The sequence below is a fragment of the Balearica regulorum genome, chromosome 5 (assembly GCF_011004875.1).
Source record: "Balearica regulorum gibbericeps isolate bBalReg1 chromosome 5, bBalReg1.pri, whole genome shotgun sequence".
In the NCBI taxonomy this organism is placed as follows: Eukaryota; Metazoa; Chordata; class Aves; order Gruiformes; family Gruidae; genus Balearica; species Balearica regulorum.
Window position 1 is genome coordinate 5363076 of NC_046188.1, and position 12392 is coordinate 5375467.

The following is a 12392-nucleotide window of genomic DNA, read 5'->3' on the forward strand; positions in this document are numbered from 1 at the left end:
GCCTAGAAGTGCCATTTATTTTGTATAAATATTCACTAGACGTGAGAGATGCTGAGGCTGTAGAGGTCAAGGAGAAATTGAACAGGACCCTTCTCTGAAGACCACCAATGAGTTATTTTGGTGCCACGATGTGAGGCATTATAGTTCCATCCTTTGGGTGAAGTGAGGAGCAAACTTGAACTGCAAACCGGGGCTGGTATTACCTTGATGCAAGAAATAGTAACTGAACTATGTATGCAGGGGTGGGAACAGAAAAGAGATGTTGGAAGGACACAATCCATTTTAAGAATCTACCATCATGAAATAAATAAACTCACAGTGCAGGCAAACCTGGCGATTTAATTAGAAAAAAAAATAAATCAATGATAAGGATAAGAGAAAGAGAAAGAATTGTTTCCTCTAAATGTCAAAAATGACCGGAGGGAGTCATCTGTAGGGAGAAAACTTGTAATTTCTCCAGCATATATGGATGATTTTCATTGAACACTGGAAATTCAACTAAGCAAACAGGTGCAGAGATCTGTGCCTTTCTGCTTGCATCTTAACTTCTTGTTATTTCATCGGCAATTAACATTTTGTATCTCCTGAAGATGTGAAGGTAACTTAGAAAGATGAATTAATCAGGCAGTGCAGCACCTCAGAGGCGTTGGTATTAACAGGAACACATTGCAAAAAGAGGAAAGGATTCCCTGAGATCATGTATGATATCCCATCAGCGTGACCGACAGCAACCTCCTGGCTGCTTCGTCGTATGCGCTACACATTTAACAATAATTTTACAGGAGGGATGTTACAAAACACAGGTGTAATGGCTGCATTCCTCCTCCTTCTCCTTCCCCTCCAAAGCCTGCTTTCAAAAATAGCTGTTGGCCATTGAACACATTATTGGATAGTGCCGAGTAGCCCAATGTTGCCACTACATGGGGAAGAAGTGGTGGTGGTGAATAGCCATTACATGTGTGTGGACACTGTGATAATTTTCTCAATTTCAGATGTTTTGCTAGTTATGATAAAAAATAAAACCATTACAAGTGGTAAAAATGGATGCATCTGAGACAGTATTTTGAAGACTGCATATCTCAAAAAAATCATTGAAGGTGAGTGGAGTAACTAGGACAACTCCCACTCCTGCAGCATTGCTCTAAGTGCTTGGGAAGAGGTGCCTTGAAGGGCAGGAGGCAGCCCAAATAATTCACCCCAAGGAGACAGACGGTTGCTGCTCTCTTCCTATTTAAATTAAAAACGATGTTTCCCTTCACGTTGCTCACCAGCCTGAACATGGTAGGGTCGAGAAATGTTACGCATCAGCTACAAGGTGATGATGAAGGAGATGAAAGGTTGGGCATGCGTGCTCCAGCATGGAGTAGGGAATGGGTCCTCTTCCTCACCAAGATGAAACCAAGCGAAGAAGGAACCAGGGACCAAAGGACACAGGACCAGGGCTTTCACCTTGGATGAAACGTCAGGCTCGTGTCCCTGTTGAAGGGTCAGTGCTTTATAACAGGTGAATGCGCTACAAAAGCAGAGGTGCTCTCAGACCAGAAAATCCTGTTGCGGAGTAGCATTGGGTCAGATCTGCTGGTTTTAGCCAGTTGGATGAGACGCCCATGTGCAGACCCTGGTTCCCCGACCAGACAGGGTTGACCTTGCATGCCAGGCATCGACACGGTGTGCTTGGGGTTGCATCCTGGCTCAGCTGCAGGCACCCTGTGAGTAGTTATGCGTCTCCCACCACACCATTGCCCCCATGCTCCACCGCATCCCAGCTCCAGGCTACTCACCAACAAGGTCAAAAGTTTCTAGGGCAACCTGCCAGATGGATGATGCAACTGCATAGCCTGTACTTCCTCAGGGAAGCAGGCTAAAATGGCAGGAATATTTATGGAATATGATGCCTCATTAGTTAACATCAAAAATTCCTCTGAAACAATAATTTTTATCTCATTACCAATTAAATTAAATTCATATATGTCTGTAGTAACATTTGGGTCTCCAGGAAGAATCAGTGTTCAATTAAAACAGAAGCCAAACACCATTAAAATAGAAACGTACAGTAAATGCGGTTGAATTCCACCTGTTCATTCCAGATGTTTGCAGTGATTCACACATCTAAAGGCTCAGTAAATAGAGCTAATGATGGTTCAGAATATTTTAATACCAGTAGCTGCATCACTTAAAAACAGGGCTGCTTAAATAGGGTTAGAAGGCATGCTGCTAAAAACTCTATAGGGATAACACTGCCCTCGTGGCATACTACAGCTTGAATTTGCTCAAGGATCCAAGACTCAAGCAGTTCTCTGGGGATCTGCCTCAAATTCCTGGTTTATCAAAGGGAGGAATCTGTGGATTAACAAGAAGAACAGAAAATGGAGTACAAAAAGAAAGATGGCTCCTATGAATGCGAAGTGCAGCCCTCCTAAATATATGCCGAGACGCCAAATATCACCTGGCACTCTCTCTTTGCTCCTTTTATGCCATGGACAAGTATTGTTCCCCATATGTATGCCCATGCAAGGGTGGCTGTTTTCACAGCATGTTTATATTTATGCATAGGGAAGATGAATTTCTCTTTTTTTATGCCAGCCTGACCTTAAATTCTCTTGGCAATTTATTTATTACCAATATTGCTCTAGTATTATGGCCAGACGGTGGTTTGTGTGCACAAACTTTTCCCTGCAAGCAGGGTCTTGCCAAGAAACAAGATTTGAAAACATCAGTTGTGTGGAGAAGTTGCAGCTCAAGCCAAGGAGGCACTGAGTACCTGTGCTGCTGCTCTCATCTCAGAATCTCTTTTCTTCATTATTGTAATACTGCCTTTCATGTGCTTTCTCTATGTAACCGATAATGTTCTCGAGCTTGCATTTCACAGGAAAGGTTATTTTTGAAAAGAATAAAGAAAATCCTTATCAACCTACACGCTTGTTGTAGGAATGCCAACTCTCTTATAAGTGCAGGCCCATCCATTTCCTTTATTTTGATGTAAAAAAATCTCCTGGCCCGCATCTACAACATATAAGAGGTGTTGCAAGCAGAACTTGATCTCATCTCACTCTGAAGACAGCAGGGCCTTTCTCCCCCAGAATAAATCCCAAACAAATCCCCCTCCCGCGCCTAGCTTTACTGGCGGCTTCAGCAACAAGAGATAAACTTCAACCTGTGTTTCCTTTCCAAGCTTAGCTGTTCAACACTTTTTTTCCCCTCACCCCTGCTTCAATCCGCTGCAAGAAGCAATTATTCAAATGGTATTGTGGCTGGGGATAACTGGATATCCCTCCCGATACAATGCAGTGATATCACAGCAACTTCTGCAGGTCTCAACAGATTTCATACAGCGTACCTGAAAAAAAGGGCCCTCCTCCAAAGGGGTCTTTGAATCTGTCCCCCGTTATAAGCACATCTTGCAGAACTGAAAGAGAGGGGGAATGGCAAAAATTCATGTCTAGAAAACTCCTTGCCCAGGAGCATTTGGACCAATTGTTAAGCTCTAAGGAAGGTAAAACAGTCAGTTATGATGACTGTTCATAAATGCCTAGGAGTCCTTGTCCCACTTTGTGATCATTGGAAGATGGAGAAGGGGATGGCAGATCTCAGACGTTCATTCAGAACAGTACCTCCCACTCACAAAACATCGAAAGTGTTTTAAATAACCAAAGAAAGCTTGCTTCTATTTCCTTCCATTATCAGAAAATACAGCATCAAATTAATCTCAAGGTCAGTGGGGGGATCCAGGTGTGGTATGGTAAAGACCATTCACCGGAAACTTCACATGGCAAAGTCTACCCTGGAGGAAGCTGGGGCTGTGGGGTGGCCATGACTTCTTGCTGTGGAGCCGTGCCGTAAACACACAGCAAAGGTAGCACGGCAAGTGGGAAAAATGCAAAACCTGCTGAAGGGGCAAGACATAGATTTTCTGTAATTAGCAGCTGATACCCATTGATTTTTGAAATACCAACTCTTTAAAATAAAACAGGTTGCACAATGGTCACATTGGCCCAGAGAAATGCGCTTGAGCTCCCGGGTCTGCTTCAGCAGCAGATAACAGTGACACCACCACAGCGTTTAGCAGCATCGACATGTGCATGCAATGGAGCGGGGACTGCATCTAAAACCCCTTTCTACTTCAGACCAATTTGTGTAAATAAACGCAAACATTTCTGAGGCTTGATTGACTGGAGTCAGTGAGAAGGTCTCTGCTGACTCCACCGGGCTCCAGATAAGGTTCTTCAGTTCAGTAGCTTCCAAAATGCATCTGCTTTTCTGATTTAGTGCTATTGTTTGATGCAGGTCAAAACCAAATGAGCCTTAATTAGCTTCAAACTGAGTTCCCATGTTTACAACATACTGGTTTATGTTTCTCTACTTAATTCATGTATATACATTACCAATCATCTGTGAACTCTGCCTTCTCTTAAAATACCTGTTTGTCTCACAGTGTCTCACTAACTACAATGCCATATTTCTGAATTCTTGTATAATCAAAGGTACACTAAAAATAGAGGAATTTCTTGTATATCAGGACAAAAAAAAAATGCACACAACTTCTTTGCTCACTGATGCAACCAAAACACCCAGGAGTTATTATAATGTGTGTTCCCTTGACAGAGACTTTTATTTCATGCAAATTACTATGATTAAGATTCGAATACTTTTTTCCATTTTCGCACATTACTTAATCAATGTGAAGTACTGTGTAAAAATTGCATCTCTTCATAACAGTGATTTTGACCAAGTCAAGTGTTGCTGCTAGAATCCTAATCCAGACTTGTGATTCAATTATCATTTAGAGACTTTCTAAATTCAAATTAAGTTTACAAAAAAAAAAAAAAAAGTTAATATCAATATGGATCATTTGTAGGTTTTATCAAAATAGCTTCCTGTTGCAAGAGAATGTAAAATATGTTGGATTCTTTCTGTTTCATTTACTTCTTTAACTTAACGTGAAAAATATACAGTGCTGCATGGAATCTGAACATTAAAATGTATACCTTGGGACACTTCTTGTTTATATTGCATTGTTTATATTTTATAGGCAGAGATCCTGAGAGCTTATGAGAATATTTAAGCTCTGGATGTGAGCATGTGATTGAAGCAAGCACATTACCACAACTTTATGAGTTACCATTCATCAGCTGAGTCCTAGAAATTCACTGCTACCTCATAACCCAAAGCAGGTGTCTGCTTCAGTCCTCAAGCTACAACTGCCTCAAATAACAGGTAAAAAACATGTCTGTTAAAAACCTCCCTCCTCTTGGTGATCTGCTTTAAAATTTGGATGGGATATGCGTGTACATGGTGCAAGCTGCCCATGAACCGCTATAACCTTGAGGCTTCTATACATACGCCTGTGTAGTCAGTTTGGCTATTTCAGTCATGGGTTTTTTGGGATAAACTCACTGTGGGCTGTTCATGGGTGTAAAGGTCAGCAACAACTATGATGTTGGTCTGTCCCTTTACATACCCATGCAATTTGACGTTGAAATTCCTTTCTCAAAGCCAGTGATGCTGGTGGGACCAGAACAAATACTTTTTGGGGGAAAAAAACCCACCTACTCAACATAAAGAATCTGATCAGTGGAGAATTTGCTCTATCCCTTGGCCCCAAAGATAACACAGTCTATTCTGGAGACCATTAGCCTGGAATTCATAATGTAAAGCCTGTACATTTTCATTAATGTTTTGACTAATTATTCTCCTACAGCCACACAGAAAGGTTACCTGGTCTCTTAAATCTGGTATGTATCTAGTATGTTAGCAATTTTCCTTCCTTTTCATTCCTCACAGGACAGAAATTAGACATTGTCATTCCATATTATTTGCGACATGTTGACATTATAATTTAAAAGGATGCAGCAGTTCTGAACAGCTGGAGAGTAATCCCGAACAATCCTTGACAGTTTCTTTTGGAGGATGAATGCCCCTCCCTGGAGAACTGCACAGTCTCTTATTTTAAACTAACAGCTAATTTTAGACAGTTTGCCCTCTTAGAAATGCATGCCACAGAGACTTCTCTACATGGTGAACAGCAGTGACCAGAGATAAGCACCCACACAGAAAAAGAGAGAGGTCTAAAATAGATTTTTCCTCTTCTAAGAGACATGACTTGTTTGCAGTATTGCCTGATGGAGCCAAAGAGAGATTCTCGCTGCTGGCGCTCTCTGAGACAGCCCTCCCTCGTGCTAAGCTGAGTTGAAAGCTTGGATGCTGCAGACACTTTGGGATTGCTGTGGTTTACTTCTCCTCAGAGACCTGGGGGAATTGGTTTAAGCAGAGGAGATTTTCCCTCCCCGCCACCCAACAGGTTCGGTGCACTGTGCTTGAAACCTCTTGCTCCTGGAAGGGAGCAGGAAGCAATCTGCAGCAGGGTCTTGCATCACCTCTGTCTCTCAAAGGTCTTGGGTGCAATGGCATTGAGTGATGGGGGGCATGAGCCAGCAAACACCTTGTGTAAGATGGAAACCAGCTTCATATGGCTTTGCCTTGTGGGTTGTTGAGAGAAGGGAGGAGCGTGGGACCTGTGGCATCTCCTCCAGACATCTCTCAGAAGGAAGGGAAGCTGCTGTGGCTGTTGGACAGAGCCCCACCTCTCCTGCCCTTCTGCAGCTATGGCCTAGCCTTGAGGACAGGTTCAAACACTCCCTACCAAAGAGTGCTTGTATCTTGAGCCAGAAATGTCTTGAGTTTTTTATTTTATTTCTTTCTTTCTTTTTTCTTTTCTTTTTTCCTTTTTTTTTTTTTTTCTTTTCTTTTTTTCCCCCCAGAAAAGTCCTGACTTCACATCATGCTCCTGGGCCATCCCAGGCAAAGGCATGTTGATTGCAAATCAGACATCAGGCAGGTGACCCATTTGCCACGTCTGTGGGGTGATTTGGGTTCAGGTTAAGGGTAGAAAAAACCTGCTGAAATTATTATTGTTTTGTTGTGTGTCACATTGTCTGAACAGAAGCAGGTCCGGCTTGCAGAAGTCATTGCAAGGACAAGCAAGAAGCACAAGAGAACTGGTTCCCTGTTGTCACAGGCACTGGAGGCATTGCCAAGACAGAAGAGCAGCTCTCCTGAAAAACTGGTTCGTGCTCTGCAGCTCTTGTCTCTCCTGAATACAGGAGCAAAGATGGGCTGAAGGGACAAACCCTTTTGTGCCACGGACTGAGCAAAATACCCCCGTGCTCAAATAGGTTGGGTCAGATCTGAGTTGTGCCCAGCCACGTTTTTCTGAGCTTTGCAGCAGACACAAGTGTGGTCAGTCTGGGCACTGATGATTGCCTCCTGCTCCACTGGGACCACTGAAAGGCTTCATGCTGGCTCTGATGGGGCTTTGGTCCAGCCTTTAATCTGTACAAGTTTTTTTCCATGCTGCATATCTCCTCTGGGGAACAGTCTGTCTTTTCTGAACAGGAACCACAGCTGGCTGCAGAATAAAAGTGTCTGGAGTTGGGCTGTGCTGGATACTGTGCGCTGTGAAGTCAAGGGGAAATTCATCACTGATTTCAAGGACAGCAGCTTGAGGTTCCTTCTTCAGCTGTAATTCAAGACTTTGCCTCATGGTTTCTACCAGTTCAATATTTCCATCAAATGAGGATAGTGCTCTAAAGAGGAGAGTCTGGTAGAAAAAAAAAACCAACGCAGAAGAGTTCATAGAATCAAAGAATGGCTTTGGTTGGAAGGGACCTCAAAGCCCATCTAGTTCCAACCCCCCTGCCATGGGCAGGGACACCCTCCACTAGCCCAGGTTGCCCAAAGCCCCATCCAACCTGGCCTTCAACACTTCCAGGGATGGAGCATCCACAGCTTCTCTGGGCAACTTCTGCCAGTGCCTCACCATCCTTACTGAGAGGAATTTTTTCCTTATATCTAATCTAAATCTCCCCTCCTTCAACTTAAAGCCATTCCCCCTTGTCCTGTCACTCCATGCCCCTGTAAACAGTCCCTCTCCAACTTTCCTGTAAGAAGGCTGCTATAAGGTTTCCCAGGAGCCTTCTCTTCTCCAGGCTGAACAACCCCAACTCTCTCAGCCTGTCTTCACAGGAGAGGTGCTCCAGCCATCTGGAGTACTTGCTCCACCAGGTCCATGTTCTTCTTGTCCTGGGGACCCCAGATCTGGTTGCAGTACTGCAGGGGGGAGGTCTCATGAGAGCAGAGTAAAGGGGAAGAATCACCTCCATCACCCTGCTGGTCACGCTTCTGAAGAATTCCTGATTGTCATTTCTCTAACTAATACCAACTCCCCTCAACTCTCAAAGCTCTAATCTGGGCATAATACCTTCAAGAAGAGAATACTTCCCTTGCAGAGTCAAGAGCAGCAAGCTTAAAAAATCCAGGTTTTGGACAGAAGTGATTTAAAAAACAATTTCACTGTATTTAATCTGTAGTTGGAAGAGCTGATAAGCCATGCAAAAAAACCCCCTGTGAATGTAGAGAGTGAGTGGACTGATATAAATCCATCACTGCAAGATCTGTGTTGAGAGGACTTGGTCACAGGAGTAACGCTGTTCCTGTGAAGAAGCATTTGCAGGCTCCAGCCCTCAGTATAGCATGTGGAGCAGCTGAACAGGTAATACCTTGGGGCCCTTGGGGATGGGAGATGAAGCTGTTCGAACACTTGTCTGTGTGCAGGCACTTGAGTGAAAATATAAAGTGTGTGTGCCAGAGCTGAAAGGCTTACAGGACTCAGGTGTTTACACCTGATAAAAAGCCAGGACAAGTGGTGTGGGAGTGCGAGAGTCTGAAGAGGAGAAGTCAAGACTTGATCTGTTCCCTGAATGATTCATTGCCCTAAAAACCAGAATCTGAACTATATTTTCCACTGAAGACCAGATCCTCCCAGCTAAGAGAGAACCCCAAGAGCATTTCCAGGTACCCTGTATGTGGGAACGAAGAAGACAGTGAAGCAAACTCATTTTCCTAGGTCCTTCCAAACTTGGTCTCAAGCAGTTGCTAGAAACGTGACCTCAGCCAGTTCCCTCTCCAGAAAGAATAAAATGCAATAAAATGGCTTAGCAGAGCTTTTAAATCCTGATATCCCTATTGATTTTCCATGGAAAGCAGACAGTGTTGAACAGTAACAATGCAATGCCCTCAGGTCAGTTTTCTTGTGCTGAGATGCAGAATGTATCTAAACAAGTCTAGTTTTACTAGAAGTTGTGCTCTAAAGCGCAAGTCACCCCTAGCCAACACGGTCCATCAGATCAGCTCACTACCCCTTTATCCTCCCCATCATAGCTCTAAGTATGGAGTTGATGCAAGTCTGTTTAACAACCTCTGATGTGATCCAGGAGATGTGGTAGAAAACCATGACCAAGTCAAGAGTTGGGTGAGTCTTGCAAACTCTGCTCTTTGGATGAGGTCGAGATCCTCTCCAAAATTCACACAGATATTTGTAAAACATTCCCAGGACAGCCTGAATGGGAGAAATCAAGGGCATTGGCTGGAAGAAGGGCTGGTGGGAAACTTAAGGAAACTCCTACCTGAGAGCTCCTGAACCACAATGCCTTCTGAGCTCGTCCAGCAGATTTCCTGGGACCTTGTTCCACCCTCTTATCCAGCGACCAGAGGCCTCCTGGAGCCACTGGACCCTGATGGTAATTAGCAGAGCAGATTGCTGATGTGAGGCTTGTTCCTGCGATATCTAATGTCTGTATGTGCAATCAGATGCATGGGCGATTCTGGCCCCAAATAGCTGTCTCCAAACCAAGGTTTCTGCTACTTGTCAAGGAAAAATCTGTATCTCCCTGTAGGCTCAAGTCTTCCTCAGGGAAGGCTTTATCCATGAAACTGCATCCTAAGATGCCTTTGAGTGTTGAAGTCCTCTCCTGACTTGCTTAGTTCACTGGCAACAGAAGCCATCCCTTCCAGGATAGAAAGAAAAACAACAAACCCTCCATATTTTCTTTCACCCTCACACATTTTCAATTAAAATAGATTTGTGCAAGCTATACTGAATGTGCCGCAAATCTCTTTGCATGGTTAAAGTTGATTAATTGGGGTCGGAAGTGAAAATTAAAAAATGGCAGCAGCTAACAAAATATAAATAGCCTCTCTTGGGCCTTGCGGATGATGGAGCACTAACGGAGATGCCTGAGCTGGTTCTGCCTCGAGGAGGACCGCCTCCTTCACCTTGGGTTAAACACTCAGGAGCGGAGCTGGGTTTTGGGGGGAGGGGGTTGGCCTCAAAATAATATGTATATAATCCTCAAGATAATCAATTTCTTACAGATGCTTTGTAAACTTTCGTGTTCAAGAGCGCAAGCCATAGTACTTTCTAAATCCCTAGGGGTTGTACTTGATATCCATTTGTTATTTCCTAATGCTATTCAATCTTTTTTTTCCCCCGTTTTTTTTGAAGCTTGCAGCAATAAGCCTCAGACTTACGTCGGCAATTGCCACCGCTTTTGCCATTCTGCAGTGAACTTTGTGCGTGTTTTCATATTCCTTTTCTTACACTCCTGATAAAAGCATTATCAGGGAAATTCAAAAGCAAGCAGAAAACTGGCATAGCTAATTTAGGCTAATTAGTATGGCAGAAGCTGAGTCTTGTACTTCAGAGGTTCCCATGCCCTCCCATGTCTCCACCTGATCGCCTTGTCCAGCAGCAAACCCAGGAGGCAGCTCCAATTATATCATAACCTCTTCAAACACCAAGCCACTCAAGCTAATTTTATCCTATTAAACAGACTGAAGGATTCAGAAGAAAGGTTCTCCCCCAAAAGCTTCAATTACCAGTGTCCCTGATTACCATCTTTACAATCCTATATGCTACAGTTAAATACTTTTTTGCTTAGTGTTGCTTTCTTGATTTAGATGAAAAGCGAGTATTAAGAGCATGTCTTTTCAACTCAAGCAAGTGACATTCATAAAAAAAAAAAAGGAACCTCTCTTGTTATTAGCGTGTTTAATCAAAGTCAAGTTTAGAACCATTCAAAGACAATGTAATTGGGGAAATGCAAACACCCCCTCTCATCCGGTGGCATTTAAAGCAGCCACAGGTAACTGCCAGTAACAGTAGTGACGGCCAAAAGAATTAGGTCTAGAAGAAAAAAAATAAATAAAGAAAACAGCAGGATCTCCTGAAGCAAGGAAATGTCGAATGTTGCTTGAAGTAAATCTCTTAGCACTAATCAGCAATAAAGACATAAAACATCCTCTAAGGTATTGAGCTGGTTCATCTTTCCTTGCACCAATATGCAGTAGACGTTGGCCTTGAGCACGCAGTCACATCTGGCCAAATGCACTCGCCTGGGTCACAGATGTGCCTGGGCTTAGGGCAGCGCACAACCTGTCCTCCCTGTGCTCCAGTCTTGATGGTGGCCTCCAGCCTTCACTCTCCATCCCCATGATGCTCCTTCTCTGCTGGCCATGCTCACTGGGGAACCACCTTGCCATTTTTCTGGCTGGTGCCTCCTGCAAGGGGGCTGAGATCTTGGCCGATGACCCCAGGTGCTGCTATCATTCAGATAATAATTGTAGGATCCAGACTATTATTTTTAAGAACAAAGAGGAAAATAGAAAGAATACATATCATCTGAGCATCTAATTAACACTCTTCTGAACACTGAACCTGGGAGATGTTCAGGTGATGGCAGTTCCTGTTAGGACAGCATTTATACGGAAACAAGACAAGGATATGGATAACTTGGGAAATCCAGTAGCACCCGTCACAGCAAAAACACACTTTGGTTTTTTTTTTTTTTAAAGGAACTAATTCTTCACCTTTCCCAAATAGACTAATTTTGCTTACTCCTCCCACAGACAGCAATTATTTTGAACACACTTACGACTTAATAGTCTTGTTTTCTTTCCCGACTTATTAGCTCCCAGTCCATCACGAGCTGGACGTATTTGGGGGTTGGATTTCACTTCTGATCTAGTCATCATTGCAGCTGAAAATGAGCATTTTTCTTTCTCTCTAGAAACAAACAAACAAACAATTTCTGTCATTTAACAGAAATTGAATGAGTTTCACTCAATTGCCCGCTCTTTGGGCGATATGGAAATGCTATTGTCTGCAGACAATGATTCTCATGCAAATGAAACAACAGCTAAACAAGAATCCTCCCTATCTCTGTTTGGGCCAATTTTCTTAACGTTTCAGCAAAGCTTAATCTGTTGGCAGAAGTGTTTAGGCCCATTAACAGCTAAAGTCACAGAGTCCACAACTCACCCTGCTGACAGTAAACAAGGAATTTGAGGAATGGCCTTTAAACAATGGCTAAGCCACAAACCATTTTGTCATCAAATGCTGTGAAAGGCATATAGGCTGATGATTTTCTTCCTTGGGTTACAGCGATTTGAAAGACCAGCTTCCCTCCCCCGAGTCCCCAGCACCCTCCAGGCTTGGGTTACAGCTGTTTTATTTGCCTTTCCAGCCCTACAGCTGTGGGATGGGTTATGCAGGTGTG